The 17,030-nt window shown below is 34.9% G+C and overlaps 1 pseudogene; it reads right to left on the reverse strand.

Annotated features, from left to right (window-relative positions):
* Window positions 1-682: 682 nt before the first annotated feature.
* Window positions 683-8,398, reverse strand: LOC120125839 (annotated as a pseudogene).
* Window positions 8,399-17,030: the final 8,632 nt, after the last annotated feature.

Below are 17,030 nucleotides of genomic sequence, written 5' to 3' on the forward strand. Positions count from 1 at the left end.
TCAAGCCGAAAACGCTCATATATTCAACCATCAAGCATAAAGATATATATTAGATCAGTGTTGTACCCTATTCTAAGCTGAGCAACCATTGATTAGTATTGCTTGAATGAAGATTTCATCTCCAGCACTGGCAACGTCTTCACTCATTGCCTCATTGGAACTCGATTTACTTGATCAGATCATTGGGTGGCCGAGTCTACTTGATTCAATGCTGATAGAATAGTATCCATTTGGCTTATACCAGGGGAAGAATTTTCTTTTTCATCTGTTGCTGGCACAAGAGTATCCATTAGCGAAAATCTGTTGCTGTTAATCCATTTGATTCATTTTCTTTCATATTCAATCGTATATAGTCCAAAACAATCAATGACGACTCCATTTTCAGAACACAAACATTTTCAGAAAAATTAACTTTTATACCTAAAAACGAATTCGACATTGTTATCAGCACTTCCGTATTCCAAAAGGAGATCCATGATCTCGTTATGTAATTTTTGGAGTTTTCTATTTGATGCCTTGCAGGAAGAACGTTTTCTCTTCAAACATGGAAAGCTTAACATTTGCTACTTTTGGCATACCAGAATTGATCCCATTACACCCTCGAAAAACCAGTCTCTAAACTAATAACGTCATTAAACAAATGCGCAAATGCGACGGAATAAACAATAATAATTTAAATTTAAAAAGAGAATTACTAACATTATTTACAAAACCTAGGTGATAAACCACTCAAAATGATTAACAGCAAGATTAATCAACCTCCATACTAGAAATGGCTTCATCTAGAATCTTTTGAAGCTCCTTCACTCTTTGTTGTGTTAATGCAATGCAATCCTGCAACCATGGAAGCCATTTTTCATATCAGCTTTTCGCCCAGTTTTAGCTCATTATAACTTTAATATGAGTCTGTATCGAAACAAATCATATGCTTCAGAACACCAAAAAAGTAAATCTTTCTACTATTATCATGCGATTTCCTCGGAAGTTTAAAGCATGACAACCTACATCCAAGGAAATGACCTTCAGATCAAATATCGGAGTCCAAGGCAGCTACTAAAGTTAAAGGTGAAAAACATCCCATGATAAAAACCCAAAAACTTAACCGTATTACGCTGCTAATGTTGCGGAAGACGGCTATCGGATAGAGCAAAATCGCAACTGATAATTTGAGAAAATAAAAATGAAGATAAAAGAGACACAAAATTTACGTAGAAAACCTCTGAATAATATAGGATAAAAACCATGGGCAACGGTAGAAGAATTTCACTATGAGAAAATAGGAATTACAACTTCTCTCGATCGACCAAGGAGAAAACAATAATAATTCTCTCTTGATAAAAAGGAGAAAACAACTCTCAAGAAACTCTCTAAATTCTCTCTAGTATTGAAAGAAAGCTAGAATGCTTTGGGATGGTTTTGAAGCTAAATTAGCTAGGGTATTTATAGTAGAAGCTTTAATGACTAATCTTGTAAACACCCTAAAGTACAATGACTAATTTTAGCAATTTTACCATACAAAAAATCAACAAGAATGTGTTGCCATCGAATTCCACTGAATTCACGCACATTGGAGATGCCAAATTTGAAAAACAAATTTGCAGCAAAGTATGACTTTTTTTTTTCAACAATCTCCCACTTGAAGATTTGATTTAAACAATCATATCTTCACATCATTCTTTCTACCTTGTACCTTAATGTTGCTTATGTCTCTAACAGGCCACAAGAGGATCGACACCAAGTAAATTTATCAGCGTTGATCGCCTTTCGTCATGAAATCTGCTATGTTGTCTTTGGTATGGATCTTCTGCATATCTACTATCCCTTCTTCCACCTTTTCACGAATGAAATGGTATTGAACTCGTATGTGTTTTGTCCTTGAATGAAATGCTGGATTCCTTGCTAGATGCAAGGCGCTTTGACTGTCACAAAACAAAGAGACATACTCTTGATTGTGCACATGCTCCTCCAATAACATCTTCAACCAAATTGCTTCTTTACTGGCTTGTGTAGCTGCTACATATTCTGCTTCTGTTGTGGATGAAGCCACAACTGACTGCAACTTTGAACACATATCCTGTTGTAAATTTGCTTTTATCCAAATCCCCTGCATAGTCAGAATCTACATACCCATTGATTAGTAAGTTTGATCCTCCGTAACATAATGCAATATTTGAGGTCCCTTTGATGTATCTCAGGATCCTCTTTATTGTATTTCAATGCTCTTTGCCTGGATTCGCCATGTACCGACTAACCACTCCCACTGCTTGTGCAATGTCTGGTCTTGTGCATATCATAACGAACATTAAACTTCCCACTGCCAATGCATACGGTACTCGAGACATCTCCATCCTCTCTTCTTCACTGCTAGGACTCATACTGGAGGATAATTTGAAGTTAATAGGAAGAGGGGTAAAAATTGGCTTACAATCTTGCATGCTGAATCGTGACAAGATCTTCTTTAAGTAATTCTTTTGTGAAAGCCAAATCTTCCTATTACTTCTGTCTCGTTGAATTTGCATCCCTAGAATCTTGTTTGCTGATCCCAAGTCCTTCATTTCAAATTCCCTAACCAGTTGTGCCTTCAATTCTTCAATATGATCTTTGTTGGGTCCTGCAACCAACATGTCATCTACATACAACAACAATATAACAAAATCGTTATCACCAGACCTCTTGAAATAAGCACAAGGGTCTACGTTAAGTCTGTTGTATCCAAGGCACATAATGAAGAAATCAAATCTCTTATACCAACACCTCGGCGCCTGCTTTAGACCGTACAGAGATTTGTTCAACCTACAAACCAAGTTCTTCTTTTCTTTTTCTTCAAAACCTTCTGGCTTGAGCATGTAAATCTCTTCTTCAAGATTTCCATGAAGAAAAGATGTTTTAACATCTAGCTGCTCCAGATGTAAGTCCAATGTAGCACACATTGACAAAAATACTCGAACTGTTGTTAGTCGAACCACAGGAGAAAATATTTCATTGAAATCAATACCTTCTTTTTGAGCATATCCTTTGACCACCAGTCTTGCACGATACCTCTCAACTTGATCGTCACCATTTCGCTTGATTTTGAAGACCCATTTGTTACCAATCGACTTCCTTCCCTATGGTAGTGGCACAAGGTCCCATGTATTATTTTTATGAAGGGCTTCGATTTCTTCTTGCATTGCCATCATCCACAGTGAAGCATCTGAGCTTTTTATTGCCTCCTAGTATGTTGATGGCTCACCGTCCTCTGTTAAAAGGCAATATGCAATATTACCTTCTATAACATAATCTGAGTGCCAATTGGGACGTCTTTTCACACGATCTGATTGACGAGTTGTTGGTGCTTCAGAACTCTCTGGTTCTTCTTCATCATGTGTTGGTTCTGCTTCAGAAGAATCTCATTGTTCAAACTCCTTTTCCACATTTATCTGTGTAGTCTCTGACTTTTCAGTGCTATCATCATCTTCTTTTCTTTGTAGTTTATCCTCTACAAAGATAACATCCCTGCTGATGATCACTTTGCGGGCAGTGGGATCCCACAAGCGATACCCCTTGACTCCATCAACATACCCCAAGAATTTGCATTTCCTGGATTTTGGATCCAGCTTTGAGATTTCTTGGGAGTTGTACATCACGTACACAATACTTCCAAATATATGGAGGTTTGAATAATCAGCTGGTTTACCAGTCCATATCTCCATTGGTGTCTTCAGCTCTATTGCAGTTGATGGAGCTCGATTCACCAAATAACAGGCAGTATTGACTGCTTCTACCCAGAATGATTTTTCTAGGCCTGCATCCCTCAACATTGCTCTTGTTCTTTCTAACAAGGTTCTGTTCATCCGCTCTGCCACTCCATTTTGTTGAGGAGTGTTTGTCACTGTGAACTGTCTTTTGATGCCTTCTTTTCTGCAAAAGTCATCAAATTATTCGCTTGTGTATTCACCTCCATTATCTGTTCTGAAACACTTGATCTTATTTCCAGAATCAAGTTCCACCCGCGCTTTGAAGATTTTGAAAGTTGAAAACACATATGACTTCTTCTTAATAGGATACACCCAACATCTCATAGAGTAGTCATCAATAAATGAGACAAAGTATTTTGCTCCACCTAGGGATGTAACTGGTGCTTGCCATACGTCAGAATGAACTAATTCTAGAACATATTTGCCTCTAGAATTTGGCGTGTTGAATTTCAACCGGTGCTGCTTACTTGTTATGCAATGCTCACACAAAGTAAGTTATACCTTTGTTAAGCTTGGAAGTAGCTTTTGCTTCACAAGAATTTTCATTCCTTGTTCTGACATTTGTCCAAGTTTCTGATGGCATAGCATTGAAGAATCTGAACTACATGAGGCAACAGAGGCTTCTACTTCTAGCAAAGTCTCTCCCTTCAGCATATACAAGTTTGCAGCTATCTTTTCGCCTTTCAGCACCACAAGTGCTCAACGGAACATCTTCATGATTCATTTCTGTGTTTCAATCTTGCTTTCATTATTATCCAACAATTTGTAGGATAATAAATTTTTCTTTAGGCCTTTCACGTGCCGCACATCTCGAACAACTTTGATTGTTCCATCGTACATCTTTAATTTGATGGTTCCCACGCCAACGATCTCTAAGGCATGATCATTGCAACTATACACAGATCCTCCTGAGACAGGGTCATAATGATGGAACCATTCTCTTCTTGAGGTCATGTGATATGTTGCTCCCGAATCAATGAGCAATATATCTGGAAATCGTTTTCTTCCTTCCACGGTGGTTGACGCTTCACAGCATAGAGCATCTCCATCATCTGAAGTGTTTGCGGTATTGCCTTGTGGATTGGAGTTTTTATTTAGACTCTAACAATCCTTCTTCAAGTGAACCCTTCTTTACACAGTTGTAACACTTTAAATTCTTCTTTCTTCTCGACTTCAATCTACCATGTTTGTGACTGCTGCTTTGGCCACGTTCTGTTGATCTCCTTCTCATCGTTGTCATTGTTGTCAACGCTTCTGCTTGTTGCAGATTTACTTGTCTGTCTTCCTTGTTCTTGCGCCGATTTTTTTCTTATAGAACAGCAGCTGCAACGTCATCGAAGACTAGACTGGTGACATTACTGTTTGTCAAGTTGATGATGAGTTGATCATACGAATCCGGTAGACTTTGAAGTAGAAGTTCAGCACGTTCTTGTTCTCCTATTTTACAGCTTAAAGATGTAAGCTGAGAAAATAAAGTGTTCAGTGTATTTAAGTGCTCCGTCACTGAAGTAGATTCTGGCATACGAAGAATGTACAATTTTCTCTTAAGAAAAATTTTATTGTGCAGCGATGTGGCCTCGTACAGTTTGGTGAGATGATCTCATATCTCCTTAGCTGTCTTTTTCTCCTCGATGCTTGACAATACTTCATCTGCTAATGCTAGATGAAAGTTTGCCATATCATTCATGTCCATTTCGATCAATTTGTTGTTATATGTGAAATCTACCGGCCTTTCACTGATAGATACTAGACACTCGTCTTTCCTTAGGATGACCTTCATCTTCAATTTACACAATGAGAAATTTCTCCCATTGAATTTTTCAATATCAAATTTCGTTGCCATAGCTTCTTTTACGGATAGCTCCCACTATTTCACTATCGTGAATAGTTCTCTGGAATTTTCAAAGAATGGGTAATACCTTCTTACTTTCTTATGTTGGAGGATCCACCTTTTGGTGGCAACCACAAAGACAATAAGCAGATATTACACACTCTAATCTAGCTCTGATACCAACTGTTGCGGAAGACGGCTATCGGATAGAGCAAAATCGCAACTGATAATTTGAGAAAATAAAAATAAAGATAAAAGAGACACAATATTTACGTGGAAAACCCCTGAATAATATAGGGTAAAAACCACGGGCAACGGTAGAAGAATTTCACTATGAGAAAATAGGAATTACAACTTCTCTCGATCGACCAAGGAGAAAATAATGATAACTCTCTCTTGATAAAAAGGAAAAAACGACTCTCAAGAAACTCTCTAAATTCTTTCTAGTATTGGAAGAAAGCTAGAATGCTTTGGGATGGTTTTGAAGCTAAATGAGCTAGGGTATTTATAGTAGAAGCTTTAAGGACTAATCTTGTAAACACCCTAAAGTACAATGACTAATTTTAGCAATTTTACCATACAAAAAATCAACAAGAATGTGCTACCACCGAATTCCACTGAATTCACGCACATTGGAGCTGCCAAATTTGAAAAACAAATTTACAGCAAAGTATGACTTTTTTTTTCAACAGCTAAAGCATCGGCAAAGATTCCACAATTAATTAGACATTTTATTGCCACAAAGACTTTAAAGTTTCAACTGACCTGGATAGCTGATGTACATGCTAGAACTGGTCCACCTGGTTTAATAAGCGATACAAGTTGACTAGATGAATCTAAAACCACAGTTACAGACGTCTCCATAATAGACTCTTCCTCAGCGTTAGGATCTACCAAAATGTAATTTTTGTGTAGTATACATGTCAGTGAAAACAGAATGCTGCCCAGGTTCACTTTTCTCTTCTCCTTCTTGACTGGCTCCCTGTCATATAGTCCTTGCTCCTCGGATAAAACTATTTTTCCATCATCGTTGAGAGATACTACCGGGATTTCCACTGTAAGAAAATTTTCATAAATCAAGACAACTAGAATAAATTTTCTTATAAGGAGTAAGGACCAGCGCTGAACTTTAATCCTGAATCCAGAGTATATCACCATCCAACACAAGCCAAAATTTGCATCACTAGAAAGTAGTAACTAGACAAGTTATGGAAAAAAAACACACATTAAATATTAGTCGCTCGAAAACAAATGTATTACTCAACATTAAAGCTGCGAGGGAATAGCACGACCTGATAATATAGACAGGCTATGCATGGAAAAGCAATATAGACAAGATTAAAATAAGTGTGAAATATTTAAGCTTCTTATTCAACCATGACATATTAGAAAAACAAATTACACGCATAACATGTAGTTGACCTCACGTCCTATCTTAAAAAGAATTCCTTAGGCGGTGCATAAGAATAAAGGATTTCACCATTGCAATTTTCCACTTCCCATTTTTGATTTCATGGAAAAGGTAAGTAGTTTTGGGCAAGAATTATTCTATTTAGAAGCACGGGTGAAACGCTTACAATAAGAAAATGCAGCATCGAAAAGAGCACCATCAGCATCCAAACAGTAAATGTCCTGTAAAAAAGAGAGAATACTATGTTAATTCCATATTCAAGGATACGAACGGCACTATGACACTACTTGAATTTCCATATTATCTTGCTTGAACACTAAATGGCTTGTGTTCAAACTCATACAGATTGTTAAGACATTTTAAAACCACAATCACCTACCAAATAGGCCATCCAAGCAGCTTTTCCACAAACCAAGGACAGTTCCTTCAAATTAATCATGCCAGAGCTGTAGTTACACATGTGACAAGATGTTTGAGAAAATAATTATCAAGAAAAATGAATCAAAGTGGAACAGTTTTCAAACAGAACATATTATAAGTGTGAAGAGCATCAGAGGAAACAAAACCACCAACAAATTAAGATAAAATAACTGAGCAGTGTGCTTAAGCGGGTAGAAAGAAACAGAAAGGCAAACTCAAAGTTTCAATATTCAAGACTCAAATACCCAGTTAACCACACCTGTAATCATAAGTAAACATGGAGGTGAAGATGAAGATAAGAATTGAATCTACACAAAGACAAAATAAATTGGTATGCCTTAGATAGTGTTAGATAATTGCTTTGCCACAACTGGTGCTGCCTCAGCCGGTCTGCCAGGCCTAACAATTGGAGAACAAATTGGAGGCATGTGGAAATCAACTGCTGAAAATGAGAAAGAAATCACAAAACAAATGGGAGATAAGAGATGAGTTTTGAGAAGAGAAAGAGAGATAGTAAAGAATGCAACTTATGGCAGCCAACCTATACAACCCTCATCAGGTGTTTCCAATGAAGGGGTCATGACTTCCATTTTGATAGCAGCCAACATCGTCTATGCAACACAAGAAATAAATTATCAACTCTAGGCTTAATTGCTTGGCAACGTAAAGCAGCATGTATTTAGAGAAAGTGATAAACTTACAGTTGAACCAATTTTGCAAGTGCCGAACTATTAGCAGATGCAACAGCCCCTAGAGATTAGAGGAATCAGCTCAGGCATGAAAAGAAAATTATGTCACAGAAAAGTTTCACAGCTGTTTCCTTTTTTCCTTTACTAACCATGGGCAATGGTAGTATCTCTTGCTCTCCCGAGTGGTCGAGCATCAGGTCGTATAGATTCTAAAAGATGTTTCTCTAAAGAAACGTAGAGGAAAGAGGCGTCTGAAAGCATCTACCTCTACTTCAGTCGACAAGTCCCCTCTCGCATTTGGTAATCCCATCAATCTACCTCCTTTTGATCGAAAAAGGAACAAAAAGAACTTAAACAAACCAAACAACTTAAAAATACCAAAAAGAAAACTTGAACATACCAAACAACTTAAGCATAACAATCTCAAACAACACCATATTACTTAATTCTACCAACTAAAAAAAAAATCAATCTTCTTCCTCTGGATCTTCACAATTGGTATTACATAACTGAAGTTGCGATCCAATTGAGCCTAGTCCGAATAGTGGTAAGCTCGAACTTGATCGAACATCAATTCCTAAGCTTGCAAAATCGAACTTGATGAAACTAGTTTATCAATTTTTCTATTCAATCTTGAACTTAAACTTAATTAAATTCATTCATATTCAAACTGGAATCAGTTGTCTTTTCCATAAATAATTAATGTATTAACATGACAAAATGATAAAAATAAAAAGCCTTTTTCAATAACCAAAACAAAATTCCTTAAGTATCTTCTCTTGGAACAGCCATACGTTCTCTAGAAACTAAAACTTACCCATTGAAAATCACTTCTTTTTAGTCAAAATGCACAAACCAGTAGAAATACAGATTTTAAAAACAGAAGACAAGAAGCAACATTGGGAATCAAAACCCTTAAACGAAAAAAAGAAGAAATGAACCGCAGTGCTACTTGGCCCGGGAACGAATGTAGGAGAAGACAAGCTAACGTAGTTGGCGGACCTTTGCTTTTGAAAATAGCATGGGGCGGCTAAAGGACGTGGGAAAGAATTGACAGGCTGACGATTGGGGGGGGGGGGGAATTTTAAATTAGGTTAGGGTTCATAATATATACAAAAATAAGAATAAAAATATAATTTAACTCGACTGATTATGTAAATGTAATTATAAACTTTTTTACCATTAATTTTTTTTGAAGTCTCACATTTTTAGTTAACAATTTATTAATATTTCAATTAATTAATATAAAATTAAATTTAATATTTTAATATTGCACAAACTCTAATTACTTAAGTGATAAAGAAATTGTTATTATTATTTGAGGTCCAGAGTATAAGCACTAGGACTATCAAGGGTATAACACTTGAATATCAAATGGTTGAAAGTTATCTTTAAACAGATAATACGTTAAAATCACATTTGTTGTATTTTATTATTGACATGAAATTATTTTATTGACAAAATGACTTGTATCATATTACATTATTTTTTTATAAATTATTTTTAAATATGTTTTTATAATTTTAAAATTATTTACTAATATAACATATTAGAAAATAATATCACGTCAACAATGATATACACGTAAACAATCAACACCTAAAAAAGGAGTTGTCTCAGGAAATGCGGACTAATATACGGCTAATATATGGTGTGACCGGATACATTAAAAGATATTTAAAAAAATTGGTTTAGCGCTACCGGAAATGTTGAGTAATAATAATGTTGTAGGTGGAAATCATGAAGAAATATTAAAAGCTTTGGCAACCGAAAAACCTAGCTTGTCGGTTTGTGTCGATACAAATAAAAAATGTATCGATCCATAGCAAAATAACAGGTAAAAATATGACAAAATCGGTCTCAAAATGACCAAACCGGTAAAGCGATACCGGATATGTTGAAAGTGTTGATACTTTATTATAAGTATCGACACTTTTGGAATTTAAAAGACAAGCAGTAATAGCGCCTATAAAGTGTCGATACTTTAAAAAAATGTATCGACACTTAATAATATAACAGGTAAAAATATGATAAAACCGGTCTCAAAATGACAAAACCGATAAATAACTACCGGATATGTTGAAAGTGTCGATACTTTATTATAAGTGTCGACACTTTTGGAATTTAAAAGACAAGCAGTAATAGCACCTATAAAGTGTCGATACTTTAAAAAAATATATCGACACTTAACAATATAACAGGTAAAAATATGATAAAACTGGTCTCAAAATGACAAAACCGGTAAAGCGCCACCGGATATGTTAAATGTGTCGATACTTTATTATAAGTATCGACACTTTTGGAATTTAAAAGACAAGCAGTAATAGTGCGTATAAAGTGTTGATACTTTAAAAAAATGTATCGACACTTGGGTTATTGTATTGATTAAATATAAATAACATATCCGATGAAAATATAAAGGGCATTTCAGAACACGGACGGACGAGTTTTTTATCGAAGGCGTTTCTAAAGCGAAGTTTGTTTGTTTGTTGTTGCAGTCAAATCGAAAAGTACGTTGTCGAACCCCTAGTTTTTTATTATTACAGTAATCAAAAATATGGTTTTTATGTGTTGTTTGGGGTTTTCTAAGTAAAGAAGCATTTGGGACCGATTACAGGTAGAAAATGATATTCTAGGTAAAATATAAATATCGATACTTTTATTAAAAATTATAGATTGAAAATGATATTATAGGTTGTATAAATGTGTCGATACTTGGAGTATTGAGTGTTCCCATTCATTTGAAGAAAATAGGGATTAGGGTTTTTGGGGTTGGTTTGGGGATTAAGAATCGAAGCCAAGAAAGATTTGGGACTGATTATATAATATTATAGGTAGAAAATAAAAATGGATACATGTTTATAATATTATAGGCAGAAAATGATATTGTAGGTTGTATAAATGTGCCAACACTTGTTTTAGTAGCCATTCTAATTCTTTGAAGGAAACCGTTTTACTACAAGAGTAGTTATCGATATCTATAAGAGTAAGAACTGGAAAGCACTTGCCTCCAAATATAGTTTGAAGTAGAAGGTGACATATACTGAAGTTGAAGAGGATATTAAAAGTGGATCTTACGGGGGGATGACCTGAAGGCCCGTGTTCTATTATACCTTGTCGGGATCTTTCTTTGTCCAATAGGTGATACGTCAACGAACAAGGACAATATGAAGCTCATTTGCAATGAAGACTTGAAGGGTGAATTCAATTGGGCTGAATATGTCTATTCGAGATTGATTGAATCAATAATCACCTTTCAAAAGGGCAGCCAGAGATATCTCAAAGGGTGCATAGTAATATTAGAGGTAACTGAGTTGAAGAACATTTTTGTTTTTTTATATAAAACGATAGTATAATTATTATATAAAATGATAAATTTGATTATAAATACAGGTTGCACTGTTCGATTTTTGGTCGGGCTATGATAGTTTGTCGACTTATGAAAGAACCGGAGTGGCACGCATCCGTGCATGGGGGAAGGAAGAGGTCTTTGATATTCAATGGAGTTCAGTTGATTTAGAATTCAACGTCGAAAAACATCCACGGGTGATTGAGAAGGGAAATACTTGACACTTATGGGCACAAGCATATCTAACCAGTTATTTATTTTCCAATATTCGCTCAACATAAAGGTGCGTGTCTATGAATGCTTCACTCGCGATTGCACTGAAACACAAGAAAACATATTTAGATGTTGTTTGTGTAATTGAAGATGGAATTAGTAGAATGCATATGAACGAGTTGAAAGTAGATTACTTAAGTTCCCAGACGAAACCCTTCCAGATCACAAAATTGGTCGACCTTGAAAGCCATGCTGCTGAGATTTATACACGCGAATCTTTTTGTTCTTTCCAAGATGAACTTTAACGGGAGACATTGTACTGGATTCAGGAAGAGATTCAGTCCTTATCAGATGAATGTCAAAATTGTATTTTGACAAAGTACAAAAAAATAGGACATTTGAAATTAGTTTTGATTCTCGTACGAAAACCCTAAATTGTTCCTGCAAAAAATTTAAGACCGTCAGACTTCCGTATCGCCATCAACTTCACATTTTGAAGCACTTGGATTACACATATTTTCTCGGGACTTTGATTCAAAGTAGGTGGAATAAGGATTCGAAGGCTTTTGTACCCAGTTATGTTGACTTGAATGTTCCTCCAGAAGTAATGCAAATGGAAAGGTTTGATGCACTACGTGCAACGTCAAGTAGGTTATGCTACATTGCATCAAAGACAGATACGTCTTTTAAAACCGCAAGAGATGATATGAAAAGACTAACAAAAGAATTTGAAAACTCATTTGGTTTGAATGATTCAGTCAACCAGAGCAGTTTAGTAAACAACATTCGTGACCCTCAATGAAAACAACGCAAGCAAAAAAGAAGTATCGAAGAACAAGGTCGAGAAGAAAATTAGGCGATGTGGGTTCTGGAACGGCGAGGGACATAACAAACTAACATATCCTAAAGTCAAGCTCAATTTGAATACAAGCACACAACCTACATCAGCTGATTTTTTATAAGACGGAATGGAATGGCCATTCAGTCCCGCACGTGATGACAATGATCTCCATATATCGTAAGTACCAACATGACTCCTATTGTGTATAAGAAACATGTACAACAACCTATTGCTAACTTTTCTTATCTCATACAACCTATTACATCCACATACAAAATTAGAAATCGTATACAAAATTACGAATTGTATACAAAATTTCCCCTACATTAAAAAAATTTCCTCTCTTAGTCTATTTTAATTGTGGCTTACGAGACCCGTTTAATATTTCATCCGCATCATCACATAAATGCCAAATAATCTGTAGACTAGAGTCCCCGTAATCATGGTCAGAATCAGTTCTGTAACTGGGATTATCCAGGTTAATCATGTTGACTGCATAGCTAATAAAACCTAGGGGTCCAAATGGTAAGCTAGGAATTGGTAAGGCAAGCTTTCTTTGAGGGTTTAGGTTTTAGAGCCCTCCAACGTAAGGAGTGCATGATTGAACATTACGTATAATAGTTGTGGGTTTGTTATGTCCCTCACCGTTTACATTGTTAATTTAGCAAAGTATCGATAGTTTATACACGTGTACCCTTAAATTATTTTTGTTATTATTACAAGTTGTAGCCCTCAATTATCAGGATTTTTAGTTGTCATTTTTTGCATTTCCCGTATACCACCCAGATCATACGTCCAAAATGTTTCTGACGCTTTAATTGTTTGAGAACCAAATGCATCACTGTTGAGATTTTAAATCTGCAACTGCTTCTACATCAAGTATGTTTGGCTAAGACGGTTTTAGTTTAGGGTTAACCTACCTCAGTGAGCTGGCTGAAATAGATAGTATCCAGAAGGCATTCTTCGAATATCCAGTCTTCCTGCTTGTTAACAAAAAATTGCGATGGTCGCGATTTCCCTTATAAAGGTGAAAAAAAAGAGAATGAAAATTAGGAATAATCAATGATAACATGCATATTGTTACCTTAGAAATGGAATTTGATGTTACCTCCCATGCTTCCATTCAGTAAGTTGTTGTTTGGATGGAACAAAGGTTCGAGCTAATATTTATAGTGGAGCCGAAATTTATATTGAAATTCAAACTGAAATTGAAATTTAAATTCAGCCTTTGGTTAAATATAAAATGAACATGAAATGAAGTGTTAAATTGAACATGGAAATTGCATAATTGTCTGAGACTGTTCAAGTAATATGCGTTATGAACCATCAAGTTGGTAAAAGACAATATTGATTAAGTTAAAAGCTGAATTGTGAGTTGATGGGGTTGTCACACTTGTCACATGGGAATAAAGTACTCATATGGAAGAGATAGATATCTTGTTTGGTTATGCACAGCCCATCCAAATGGAATATTTACTATATGTCACATGTTATACTATGCAATATTAAAAGACACAGTTATTGTGTTATATGTTTATACATAACAATGTTCAAATAATGTATAACGAAATCCATACCAATGAAATATACTAACAATATAATCAAACCAAAACATACATACACAACAAATTTATACATAAACCCTCAAAGGAAGCTTGCCTTACCAATTCCTAGCTTACCATTTGGACCCTGCAAGGGGTTTTATTGGCTATACTTTCAACATGATTATGAGCTTCCTTTATCCTTTCACATTAAGTCAGACTGTAGAGATTTGAATCAATTAAATTGGATTAAATATTTTAATCCAATTACCATTTCAAGAATAATTACATGAATATATTGATACTTACTGGTTGCTTTCGATTTTCTTCAATATTCATACGTTGGGGCTCCATTTGAAGGTCATCAACTTCGCGAACAAAGATTGAACTTTCAACCTATAACCATTCAAAAACAACAAACTTTAAAACCTTACCCCTCTTTTTGAAGACTAATATTCTAAAAAATTAGGGTTTTGACAACATACCTATCGAACACATGAAGGGAAAAAAGTGTCCAATATGGAAATCAATCAAAAACTAATTTGAATACCATAATATCGATAAATTTACATGAAGAACTGATCGTAACTGTTATGAACGCTGGTATTCATCGGAGTGGAAAAGTTCTCTTCTGCTTTTAGGGTTTGTCAATTTGGGGTTTGTATAGCATTACATATAAATAATGAAGGAAAAAACACGCGTAATTTTAAAAAGTATCGACACAACTTTAAAAAATTTCGATACTTTATGTATACCTATTTTCTAATTAACTGGTATATTTCTACCGGTTACATTGTAAAGTTACCTATTACATTATAATTATCGATTTCGATGTTTTTGGGATTGATACAATTTTAAATGTATCAAAACTTTAAGTGTGCACCTCGTTGGGCATTCATTCTGGTCAAAACGTATCGACACAACTTTAAATGGTGTCGATACTTTATGTAGACCTATTTTCTAATTAACCGGTATATTTTTACCGGTTACATTGTAAAGTTACCTATTACATTATAATTATCGTATTCAATGTTTTTGGGATCGATACGTTTTATAAATGTATCGACACTTTATGCGTACAACTCGTTGGGCATTCATTCTGGTCAAAAAGGATCGACACAACTTTAAAAAGTGTCGATACCTTATGTAGACATATTTTCTAATTAACCGGTATATTTCTACTGGTTACATTGTAAAGTTATCTATTACATTATAATTATCAATTTTGATTTTTTGGTATCCATACAATTGTAAATGTATCGACAATTTATGCGTGCACCTCGTTGGGCATTCATTCTGGTCAAAAAGTATCGACACAAATTTAAAAAGTATCGATACTTTATGTATACCTATTTTCTAATTAATCGGTATATTTCTACTGGTTACATTGGAAATTTACTTATTACATTATATTTATCGTATTCTATGTTTTTAGGATCGATACTTTTTTATAAATGTATCGACACTTTATTCGTGCACCTCGTTGGGCTTTCATTTTGGTCAAAACGTATTAACACAAATTTAAAAAGTGTTGATACATTATACAGACCTATTTTTTAATTAACCGGTATATTTCTATCGGTTACATTGGAAATTGACCTATTACATTATAATTATCTTATTTGATGTTTTTGGGATCAATACTTTTTATAAATGTATCGACACTTTATTCGTGCACCTCGGTTGGTCATTCATTATGGAGATTACTGAAAACGATTCTTTAATAATTTGTTTCAATAAATTTGCACGTAGATATAAAATACATTAATAACTAGTATTGATATTTCAACAATCCTCAAATGTCTCGGTATACAAAGAAGCAAATATGGATATAAAAACCCCACCAATCAACCAACAACGATTCGGAGATCAAATGTCGTTATATATTCGGAGCAATCAACCTAAATGAAATGCGAGGGAAATCCTGACCATCATAATTTTGAGTAACAAGATGGAAGACTGGAAAGGTGAAGAATGCCTTCCGAATACTATCCATTTCATCCAGCTCACGAAGATAGGATAACCGTAAACCGAAACCGAAACCGTCTGAGAGAAACATACATGATGTAGAAGCATCTGCATATTTAAAATCTCGAAGGCGATCCATTTGGTTCTCAAACATTTAAAGCATCGGATGCATTTCAGACTTATGATTTGGGTGCTACACGAGGAATGCAACAAAATCCATCAAAAAATTCTCGAGAATTAAATGCTAGATCTTTTAGTAATAATGTTAAATAATGGATGATACACAAGTAAAGCATAAACCCCGATACAATTAACAATGTAAACGGATAAACGTTCTCCGGTATAATGAAAATAGTTGTAAATGACAAGTTTAGATGCTTGTCATGTACGCCTATTATCATTGTACTGGTAGAATTTTACCCTTTACATTGTTAATTTAGTAAAGTATCGATAGTTTATACACGTTTACCCTTCAATTATTTTTGTTATCATTACAAGTTGTAGCCCTCAATTATCAGGATTTTTAGTTGCCATTTGTTGCATTTCCCGTATACCACCCAGATCATACGTCCGAAGCGTTTCTGACGCTTTAACTGTTTGAGAACCAAATGCATCACCGTTGAGAATTTAAATTTGGAACTGCTTCTACATCAAGTATATTTGGCTAAGACGGTTTTGGTTTAGGGTTAACCTACCTTAGTGAGCTGACTGAAATGGATAGTATTTGGAACACATTCTTCAGATATCTAATCTTCCTGCTTGTTAACCAAAAATTACGATGGTCGAGATTTCCCTTATAAAGGTGGAAAAAAATAATGAAAATTAGGAATAATCAATGATAACATGCATATTGTCTAAGTTAATAAGTTTTGAAAAAGTAAGTTGTTACCTTAGAAATGGAATTTGATGTTACCTCCCATGCTTCCATTTAGTAAGTTGTTGTGTGGATGGAACAAATGATCGGGCTAATATTTATAGTGGAGCCGAAATTTATATTGAAATTCAAACTGAAATTGAAATTTAAATTCAA

The sequence above is a fragment of the Hibiscus syriacus genome, unplaced genomic scaffold (assembly GCF_006381635.1).
Source record: "Hibiscus syriacus cultivar Baekdansim isolate YM2019G1 unplaced genomic scaffold, ASM638163v2 tig00110445_pilon, whole genome shotgun sequence".
NCBI lineage: Eukaryota > Viridiplantae > Streptophyta > Magnoliopsida > Malvales > Malvaceae > Hibiscus > Hibiscus syriacus.